This window comes from Oncorhynchus clarkii, chromosome 1 (assembly GCF_045791955.1).
Source record: "Oncorhynchus clarkii lewisi isolate Uvic-CL-2024 chromosome 1, UVic_Ocla_1.0, whole genome shotgun sequence".
In the NCBI taxonomy this organism is placed as follows: Eukaryota; Metazoa; Chordata; class Actinopteri; order Salmoniformes; family Salmonidae; genus Oncorhynchus; species Oncorhynchus clarkii.
Window position 1 is genome coordinate 31,112,597 of NC_092147.1, and position 11,692 is coordinate 31,124,288.

Here is an 11,692-nt window from a genome sequence, read left to right on the forward strand (position 1 = left end):
AAGTACCTTCACATAGCATAGTGATAGTCTGTTTTGTTCGAGGTTAAGTCCTTCCTCATCTGGAAGGAGTTCCTCCTCCTAGTTTTAAGGCCTGTTTCAGTGCCTCAGATGGACTTCTGCCCACCGGTTCCACAAAGGAACCCGGTGCGCTACCCTTGGCAGTAGACTGACTGTACACTATAAAAAGTAATTATACTTGTAATCTTCATCTTCCTCTTCATCCTGCTCATCTGTGGTCGTCTGCAGATAGAACATGTTTATCAGTTATGCAGTGTGTGTGAGAGATCCTTTATCATGTGATGTTGACTGTACATTTGAGTGAGAATGATACAACTGATCACTTTTACAAAATATCAAATTTAAAACTAAACAGTATTTTGTAGCAATACAATGTATTACAGTGTAAGTAGTTATGTGTTGCTGGTATATGTTGGACTGTTCCTAAAATAGAAGTTGTCATTGTTGCAATCAAAAAACACAAAGCTTACCATAATGGCGTTCAGCAGGGGACTGCAGGACTGAGGAGAGCGAGCCGTGTGTGGATTTTATACTGCAGGGTAGCAACAAAACCTGAGTCTCCACCTCCCCTGTGAAATGAAACTCAGACCGACTTTTCTGGAAACAAAACAGATGGGAAAGGGTGTGTCTCAGTGAAGTGCGACTGAGCACAGTGCATACTAAACATGCACACTCACTCACTCACTCACTCACTCACTCACTCACTCACTCACCCTCCAATGGATCTGCTGAAAAACCCCTGACACCTCTACTGGAAAAGCATGACACCTCTGCTGGAAAACACCTGACACACCTGCCATGGAGTTAGTGGAGCCAATACATCCTCTACGCTGTTGGCTGAGTGTACAGGCTGGTGTTTACTGCAATATTGTCATCTACTCTGTTGGCTGAGTGTACAGGCTGGTGTTTACTGCATTATTGTCATCTACTCTGTTGGCTGAGTGTACAGGCTGGTGTTTACTGCATTATTGTCATCTACTCTGTTGGCTGAGTGTACAGGCTGGTATTTACTGCATTATTGTCATCTACTCTGTTGGCTGAGTGTACAGGCTGGTGTTTACTGCATTATTGTCATCTACTCTGTTGGCTGAGTGTACAGGCTGGTGTTTACTGCATTATTGTCATCTACTCTGTTGGCTGAGTGTACAGGCTGGTGTTTACTGCATTATTGTCATCTACTCTGTTGGCTGAGTGTACAGGCTGGTGTTTACTGCATTATTGTCATCTGGAGGAATACAATCAACTGGAAGGTGGAAATAAGAGGTGTATTTGTACCAACTCTTACCCTTTACCAGTGCTAAAAGGCCTTTAGCACAATACACTACTAAACATTTGAAACTATGGTCAGAGAAATATCTTACAAAGGCAGACTTTATATTTTATTGTCTTTAGAAAGGTACACTGTACATTATCTGATGATTAATATTATGTTATTATCAAATATTGTGTAATTGTACTTTGCATTCCTTTGTAATCATTTATTTCCCCTGGACATTTTGAAAAGTCACACCAGTGGGGTGCATGAGCCTCGAGTCTCATGATGAGACCTTCTAAAACTACAGATGTTAATAAATGTAAACTAGGATTTTGTCACTCTTGACTACCCAGCTGGCACCCACCCACTAATGCACCTTATACCTGCTAATGGCTAGTGACCTTGTGCCCATATTGAGCAAATGACAGTTCTCATAGTTATATGTATGTTATTGAACTGTTGTGTCACTGTTGTCAGCCTGTTGTTCTCCTGTCTGTAACATAATTGGCACTAAAACTCCTATCAAAACTAATCCTACTATAACAATTCATATAAACCATTCTTATGTTTGAATTGAACTAATACTAGTAGGACCGATGAGGGAAAGACTCACTTGGTTAACACATCGATAGAGAATTCAAACATACTATATTTTGGTGAAAGGATACAATTAAGCAATAAGGCCCAAGGAGGGGTGGTAAAATTGGCAATTTAGCACAATCCCACAAGGTGCCTTATTGCTATCATAAACTTCTTACCAATGTAATTAGAACAGTAAATAGCCATTTTTTGTCATACCCATGGTATAAGGTCTGATATACCACAGCTTTCAGCCAATCAGCATTCAAGACTCGAACCACTCGGTTTATAATATGGAATAAACAACACATAGAAACAACAGACACTGGACAAAACATGTTAAAGTTGCGTGTGTTTACAGTTTTATTTTCACATTTTCATTGGTTTTTACAGTAAATGTTGCGTACAGCCTTTTTAGGTGAATCTATTATGGGATTGTGTTTATCAGCAGGCCCCTCCCTCGAGCCCACCTAACCAAGCACGCAGACCACCAGAAGCCAAAGGGAAAAGGGGAAGTGGAAAGTAGTTTTGGCTTTTGTGGTTTGCTTCTGTAGTCTGAGTTTTGGTTAGTTGTTTCGAGGTCACTGCATTTCTGCAGCACTGGCTCTGCACACGTCACCCCCTGCTGGCCCGGCATGGGAACACGACGCATCGGCCTTGTTCCTGCGGTAGGCAGCACCACTGTTGCGTTACTCCCTAGTGAAGGCCGCACCCGATGTGTAGTGTTTTCATGACCGGACGGTCGCGGGGGAGGCGCGACCCGCCCTTAGTCTAGCCCAGGATTTCTTCTCCTCCTCCTCCTCCTCCTCCTCCTCCTCCTCCTCCTCCTCCTCCTCACTGTGGGAAGAGAGATTGTGTTCAGTACTACATTTCATAAACCTTCACCACAGCAAAACCTTCACATTTGCTAATAAACCTTTATCAAACAGTACTTTATCACTGGTGATGCAAGGGAGTGGCAGAGAAAACAGCAGCAGTAGAGGTCTTGATACGTATCATTGAACGTGTCCCAATACAGACTTATTGACGGTTCTGAGTAGTTGTGAGAAATTTCTTGATTTACAGCAATAAAAAGGAAGTCTACTTGTCTCCTTTTTTTACAGATACATTATCTAGGACCTGACATCTCTGAACAGTAATATATTATTTTACAGAGATACTTCAAACAGAGATATTTACATGATTCATAGCAAGCAGACAGAATGGGACTCCATGGGTGACCTGTTAAAAGGTTATGGTCACCAGCCCTGAAACACAAGGAATGACAGACTTAGATGTGACACAGTCAATAATTACAAAACATGGTCACTTCCCTTTTTTCAGACTCTTTTTCTGATTCTGAATTCAATGTGTTACATGGTTTATCAATAATTCAAAAGCTATTCATTGAATTATTTTTCATATTTTCTCAATAAATCTGCTACTCTCTGACTAAACAACAACAGGCTGTTGTCATATGATAATGACTGTACATCACATTATACTTCTACTTGTACTGCTCTTATTCATAATACAGGAAATGTACTTTAAACGTTTTTTAAAAGTTTTAAAAAACATTCCTGTTTGTCATATCAACTTTACTTTAAAAAGTAAAAGCAATAATTATGCTGAAATTAATGTAAACTCAACTATATATTCATCAGGTCAAATAACACAGGTCAATGTTTACAGTAAGTTCTTCATCATTATAGAGATAAAACTCACCCCTGAATCCTTCAGCAGACATATCCGCAGGATAGAAAGGACAGATGAATCACTGCATCTTCCTTATATACCCTGAGAACCCTCTTCTCCTCCTCCTACTCCTCCCCCTCCTCTCCTGCTCCTGCTCCTCCTCTTACTCTCCCTCGTCCTATACCCTGAACTGTTTAGCCCTGCCTGACATCACCTCAGACAAGCAGCCTGCATTGTGTGTTTGTTTGTGTGTGTGTGTGTGTGTGTGTGTGTGTGTGTGTGTGTGTGTGTGTGTGTGTGTGTCAGCAAGCTTTACTTCTTTCTTTGTCTGTTTTGTTGTACATCAACATCCATCTTTAAGTTTCATTTTTTGCACTGCCTCTATTTCTCAGATAGGGTGTGCCTTCTTTGGTTACTAGGTGCTGAACAAACACAACACAACAAAACTCAAGGTTACTTTCGTAATCCTGGTTAACAGATAATAATTGAGATAAATCACTTATTGGTTCCAGTGGCGAACTGGCGAATGTTCCCTCTTTATAACCCAGAAATGTGTATTTAAAAGAGAACCAAACTATGACGTGCGTACATGTACAGTGCATTTAGAAAGTATAAGACTTTTTCCATATTTTGTTACGTTACAGTGTTACTCTAAAATGGATTCAATAGTTTTTTCCTCAATCTACACACAATACCCCATAATGACAAATCAAAAATGTATTTTTTTACATTAGCATTCAGACCCTTTACTCAGTACTTTGTTGAAGCACCTTTGGCAGCGATTACAGCCTTGAGTCTTCTTGAGTATGACAATACAAGCTTGGCACACCTGTATTTGGGGAGGTTCTCCCATTCTTCTCTGCAGATCCTCTCAAGCTCTGTAAGATTGGAAAGGGAAAGCCACTGCACAGCTATTTTCAGGTCTCTCCAAAGATGTTCGATCGGGTTCAAGTCCGAGTTATGACTCGGCCACTCAAGGACATTCAGAGACTTGTCCCGAAGCCACTCCAGCGTTGTCTTGGCTGTGTGCTTAGGGTCGTTGTCCTGTTGGAAGGTGAACTTTCGCCCCAGTCTGAGGTCCTCAGCTCTCTGGAGCAAGTTTTCATCAAGGATCACTCTGTACTTTGCTCTGTTCATCTTTCCCTCGATCCTGACTAGTCTCCCAGTCCATGCCGCTGAAAAACATCCCCACAGCATGATGCTGCCACCACCATGCTTCACCGTAGGGATGGTGCCAGGTTTCCTCCAGACGTAACACGTAACGCATTCAGGCCAAACAGTTAAATCTTGGTTTCATCAGACCAGAGAATCTTGCTTCTCATGTTCTGAGAGTCAAAACCTGTTTTGGGGAAAATTCCAAGTGGGCTGTCCTGACCCTTTTACCAAGGAGTGGCTTCCATCTGGTCATTCTACCATAAAGGCCTGATTGGTGGAGTGCTGTAGAGATGGTTGTCCTTCTGGAAGGTTCTCCCATCTGCACAGAGGAACTCTGGTCCTCTGTCAGAGTGACCATCGGGTTCTTGGTCACCTCCCTGACCAAGGCTCTTCTCCCCCGATTGCTCAGTTTGGCCAAGCGGCCAGCTCCAAACTTCTTATATTTAAGAATGATCGAGGCCACTGTGTTCTTGGGGACCTTCAATGCTGAATAAATATTTTGGTTCACTTCTCCAGTTCTGTGCCTCGACACAATCGTGTCTCAGAGCTCTACGAACAATTCATTTGACCTCATGGCTTAGTTTTTGCTCTGACATGCACTGTCAACTGTGGGACCTTATATAGACAGGTGTGACTTTCCAAATCATGTCCAATCAATTGAATTTACCACAGGTGGACTCCAATCAAGTTGTAGAAACATCTCAAGGATGATCAATGGAAACAAGATGCACCTGAGCTAAATTTAGAGTCTGATAGCAAATGGTCTGAATACTTAATAGCCAATAATGACAAAGTGAAAACAGTTTTTTAGAAATGTTTGCAAATTTACTAAATATAAAACACAAAAATACCTTATTTATATGTGTGTATTAAAAATAGTTTTTTAATCAATTTTAGAATAAGGCTGTAGAGTAACAAAATGTGGAAAAAGTCAAGGGGTCTGAATACTTTCTGAATGCACTGTATGTGTGCGACGTGGCAGGAGAGAGGCCAATCCCATTCAAGGAAGTATAAAACCAGAGAAGGCTCTAAACTACACGGTAATCTTGGCCTACATGAAGCTAATTACAAAAAAGTATGAAGAAAATAATGCAGTGAGACTGATATGAAATTGTTAGTATGTATCAATTCAAGGATGTGTCAAGTAGATTTGATATGATTTACTTACACTACACTACTAGCTATATGTATCATTTTGCAGTAGTTCTCTGCAATGTGGAATCAATATCAGAGACCTGAATGGCAAAACTACAAAACAAATGACACAGGCAAGTTTGTTCATGTCGCATAGGTTCTTTCCATTTTTATTTTCATTTTTAAAAACATTTAAGGAAATCATGCTTTCAGCCTTGTAGTGTATTTGGGATTGTGTTTAAATCAGCATTTCCCCCACGAGCTGCCGAAACACGGACAACCAGAAGCCAACCAAAATAAAGAAAATAATGGTTCTTCATCTGGCTGCATTCTATATAGTTACATTGCTTGTTTAAGTATTCAGGTAAGTATTAATTGTTTCAGTATTCAGGTAAGTAATATAAGCTTTGTGCTTTGGATGAGCTTCATCTTGTCGTCCTAGGTGTTTTCGGGTGTCTAGCGCTTGGGTTCGTCGGTGCGTCAAGGTCACCTGGCTCTGCTCACCAGGCCCGACCGACCAGGGCTCGGTTTCCCAGAAGCATCTTAAGGCTAAGTTAATCTTAGAACCTTAGCATCAAGATACTTTTGGGAAACCGGGCACAGGTCCTGAAAGGTCATGCTGAGGGTCAGTACCTGCTAGTGAACAGATTCCCAACACACCCCTCAGGACATGGTCAGGGACCCAGTGATCTCCCATTGGGAGCCTCCTCTCTTCCTCCTTGTCACCGTGGGACAAGACTTTGTTTTAGTCACAGCTAGTCCACAAGGCAACTCTGGTCCTACAATTTAGTATCTCTACAGGTTCATTTGAATTCTATTAATCTTTATTGTCCATAAAATGTTTATTCATCACAGGCACATTCATGTTGCGGATGTGAGGTACAATAAAATACACAGCAAGCAGACAGAGTGGGAACTCCATGGTGACCTGACAGAGGGTCACCAGTACTGCAACACAAGGAAGGACACACATAGATGTAAGTGACGTAGGCAACACTGACACTTCCTGGTTCAGGATTGATGTTTAACAAATACTCTTACCATGTATTATATTATTGTCAAAGTTATCTTGTACTATAGCAATATTACTCTAAAGACAAAACAGTAGCCTTTCCGTGTAACTGTAAATGAACAACACAAATACAATATTTTGGTTTGATGACATTGAAATGCATGCAAAGTGAATTACATACAAAGCACATTAAACAATAAAACAATACAAGCTATTAGATCTCTATGGAAAAGAAACTCGCCCCTGAACCCTTTAGCCAAGGGCTCCGCAGAATAAAAAGGACAGATCAAACGTTGCATCATCCATCTATTCTCTGAAAAAACCCTCCCCTCCTCCTCAACTGTCAATGCAGAGGGCCACAGGAAAGCACCTAATTTACCCTCAGCCCACATTGTTTGTGTGTGTGTCACAGGAGGTTGGTGGCACCTTAATTGGGGAGGACGGGCTTGTGGTAATGGCTGGAGTGGAATAGGTGGAATGGTATCAAATACATCCAACACATGGTTTCCATTGACGCCATTCCATTTGCTCTGTTCCAACCATTATTATGAGCCGTTCTCCCCTCAGCAGCCTTCTGCGGTGTGTGCTGACTCATGCACACGCTGAGCACAATGGCTATTTGCCACAAAACTCTTTCCCTTCAGTTTTGTTTCCAGTAAAGTCTGTCTTGAGTTTAATTTCCCTGCTCCCTTTTCTCAAGACAGGGTGTGTGTCTGGTTACTAGGTTTCTAGGCACCCTTCTCAACAAGTACAACTCTTATTTTTAGATGGCAATGAAAGACCAATACAACTCTTAACATAAAACTCTGTCTTTATATAACTTTCACATCAGCAATCACATCTTCATTTTACTTTTTGTTACACGTTTTATTATCATTCTGCTTACTCCAGACCCGGTCCAAATCCCCTGGACTCAAAAGAGGAAGAGGAAGTGAGAGAGAGGCAGGCAAGGCAGCATCCTGACGAGATTAGGTCGGCGAGCAAATAGAATGCATTGCCCTCCTTTATTGGCGAACGTGCAGTCACTGGAGAACAAGCTGGATGAGCTCCGTTCGAGACTATCCTGCTAACGGGACCTGAAAAATGGGAATATCCTATGTCTCTCAGAGTCGTGACTGATTTTTCTATGCATTGTCAGAACCAGACGGCAAGACAAAGGGAGGAAGGGTCTGTCTCTGTTAACAACAGCTGGTCCGTGTTCTCTAATGTTAAGGTCTCAAGTTTTTGCTCACCTGAGTTAAAATACCTCACGACTACAGACCATACTATTTAACAAGAGTCTTAATCTATATTTATTGTAGCGGTCTATAGTATTTACCACCACAAACCAATGCTGGCACTCAATGATCGGTATAGGGCCGTAAGCACACAATACATTTGGCATTAAGAGGCGGCATTTCTCGTGGCCAGTGCTGGGAAATGGAAAATTCTAGATCCCCTTTAATCCACACACAGAAATATATACAAGGTCCTCCCTCACACTCCCTTTGGCAAATCAGACCGTTACCCTATCTTCCTTCTACCTGCTTACAAGCAAAAACTCAAACAGGAAGTACCAGTGACTGTTTCACTAGCACAGACTGGAATATGTTCCAGGATCTATCTGATAACACCCAAATCATTTGGTTTCCTGGATCCTTTCACAGCATTATAAGGCTGCGTTGAGACAATGACTTATCAATGATCCAAGCCCAGCTCAGTTAACCCATGCCATTGTGTCACTGAGTCATCATAATGCTTTAGCAAATGTACATTATACGAGGGGCATTGGAAGACACAATGTTTAATTAACCTAATTTATTTCCCTCTAACTGCACTGAATGCCCCTGCTGATCCTACCGCTATTGTATGCAGCAAACGTGCCTATGAACCAGATTTATGCTGTTAGCACTGAGGCCGTGTGCCCTATTAGGAAGTCCACTGTGTGCAGCTCATCCTGCACTAACATAAATAACATGAGAATTTCTACTTCTGCTAAGCTTCTCAGTAAAGCAATGAAAACAAGCATCCCAGAAAAGCAGTGACGTCAGAAAGTATTCAGACCCCTTGACTTTTTCCACATTTTGTTATGTTACAACCTTATTATAAAATTGGTTAAATTGTTTTTTCCCCTCATCAATCTACACACAATAATCCATAATGGCAATGCAAAAACAGGTTAAGGTTCTTTATTTTTGCAAAAAAAAATGATATATATTACATTTACATAAGTATTCAGTACTTAATTGAAGCACCTTTGGCAGCGATTACAGCATCGCGTCTTCTTGGGTAGGACGCTACAAGCTTGGCACATCTGTATTTGGGGAGTTTCTCCCATTCTTCTCTGCAGATCTTTTCAAGCGCTGTCATGTTGGATGGGGAATGTTGCTGCACAGCTATTTTCAGGTCTCTCCAGAGATGTTCGATCAGGTTCAAGTCCGGCTCTGGCTGGGCCACTCAAGGACATTCAGAGACTTGTCCCGAAGCCACTCCTGCGTTGTCTTGACTGTGTACTTTGGTTCGTTGTCCTGTTGGAAGTTGAACCTTCGCCCCAGTCTGAGGTCCTGAGCACTCTGGAGCAGGTTTTCATAAAATCAAATCAAATTTATTTATATAGCCCTTCGTACATCAGCTGATATCTCAAAGTGCTGTACAGAAACCCAGCCTAAAACCCCAAACAACAAGCAATGCAGGTGTAGAAGCACGGTGGCTAGGAAAAACTCCCTAGAAAGGCCAAAACCTAGGAAGAAACCTAGAGAGGAACCAAGCTATGTGGGGTGGCCAGTCCTCTTCTGGCTGTGCCGGGTGGAGATTATAACAGAACATGGCCAAGATGTTCAAATGTTCATAAATGACCAACATGGTCGAATAATAATAAGGCAGAACAGTTGAAACTGAAGCAGCAGCACGGTCAGGTGGACTGGGGACAGCAAGGAGTCATCATGTCAGGTAGTCCCAGCACAGACTGGAACATGTTCCTGGATTCTTCCGATGGCATTGAGGAGTACACCACATCAGTCACTGGCTTTACTAATAAGTGTATCGAGGACATCGTCCCCACAGTGACCGTACGTACTCCAACCATCAATTACAGGCAACATTCGCACTGAGCTAAAGGGTAGAGCTGCCGCTTTCAAGGTGCAGGACTAACCTGGAAGCTTAAGAAATCCTGCTATGCCCTCCGACGAGCCATCAAACAGGTAAAGTGTCAATACAGGGCTAAGATTGAATCGTACTACACCGGCTCTGACGCTCGTCTTATGTGGCAGGGCTTGCAAACTATTACAGACTACAAAGGGAAGCACAGCCGCGAGCTGCCAGTGACACGAGCCTACCAGACGAGCTAAATCACTTCTATGCTCACTTCGAGGCAAGCTGTTCCGGACGACTGTGTGATCACGCTCTCCGTCGCCGACGTGAGTAAGACCTTTAAACAGGTCAAAATTCACAAGGCCACTGACCGATTACCAGGACGTGTGCTCCGGGCATGTGCTGACCAACTGACAGGTGTCTTCACTGACATTTTCAACATGTCCCTGATTGAATCTGTAATACCAACATGTTTCAAGCAAACCACCATAGTGCCTGTGCCCTAGAACACTAAGGTAACCTGCCTAAATGACTACACACCCATAGCACTCACGTCCGTAGCCATGAAGTGCTTTGAAAGGCTGGTAATGGCTCACATTAACACCATTATCCCAGAAACCCCAGACCCACTCCAATTTGCCCAAACAGATCCACAGATGACAGAATCTCTATTGCACTCCACACTGCCCTCACCCACCTGGACAAAAGGAATAGCTATGTAAGAATGCTGTTCATTGACTATAGCTCAGCATTCAACACCATAGTCCCCTCAAAGCTCATCCCCAATCTCAGGACCTTGGGACTGAAAAACTCCCTCTGCAACTGGATTCATGACTGGCCACCTCCAGGCAGTGAGGGTAGGCAACAACACATCAGAAAATATCATCACCACAGGGGCCTCTCAGGGGTGTGTGCTTGTCCTTTCCTATACTCCCTGTTCACCCAATCGTGGACTACAGGAAACAGAGGCGCGAGCACACCTCCATCCAGATCGATGGGGCTGTAGTGGAGTGGGTTGAGAGTTTCAAGTTCCTCAGTGTCCATATCACTAAGGAATTAACATGGTCCACGTACACCCACACAGTTGTGAAGGCGGCACGACAGCGCCTAGTCCCCCTCAAGAGGCTGAAAAGATTTGGCATGGGTCCTCAGCTCCACCATTGAGAGCATCTTGATTAGCTGCATCACAGCAAGGCACCCAACCGCAAGGCACTACAGAGGGTGGTGAGTACGGCACAGTACATCACTCGAGCCAAGCTCCCTGCCATCCAAGACCTCTATAACAGGCAGTGTCAAAGGAAGGCCCAAACAATTGTCAGACTCCAGTCACCCAAGCCACTGTTCTCTTCACTAATGCACCAAGTATGGAAACAACAGAACCCTGAACAGCTTCTACCCCCAAGCCTTAAGACTCCTAAATAACTACCTGGACTATCTGCATTGACTCTTTTTTGACTCTTGCACCGACTATGCACACTCACACATAATTACACTGACACCCCAACGCATGCATACTGACATCACACACACACACGTTGCTGCCACTGCCTACTATCTATCCTGTTGCCTAGACAATTTACCCCTTCCTACAGTATCTCTACCTCGTACCCATGCATAGCGACTCAGTACTGGTATTCCCTGTACATACACTGTAGCCATGTTATTTGTACTCAATTGTTATTCACTGTGTATTCCGCTTGTCACTATTTCATTTGATTTATTTGAATGTCTATACTGTTGCAAAAGCATTTCAATGTTAGCCTACACCTGTCGTTTACAAAGCATGTGACAAATAA

General features: G+C 42.8%; 1 long non-coding RNA gene across 1 annotated transcript; it reads right to left on the reverse strand.

The window, feature by feature from the left end:
- Nucleotides 1-2,191: 2,191 nt before the first annotated feature.
- Nucleotides 2,192-3,596, reverse strand: LOC139405756 (uncharacterized). Its single transcript, XR_011633907.1, has 3 exons — nucleotides 3,557-3,596; nucleotides 3,032-3,099; nucleotides 2,192-2,689 (listed from the first exon to the last, which is right to left on the reverse strand). It is a non-coding gene; the product is annotated as an uncharacterized lncRNA (long non-coding RNA).
- Between the last annotated feature and the right edge of the window lie 8,096 nt (nucleotides 3,597-11,692).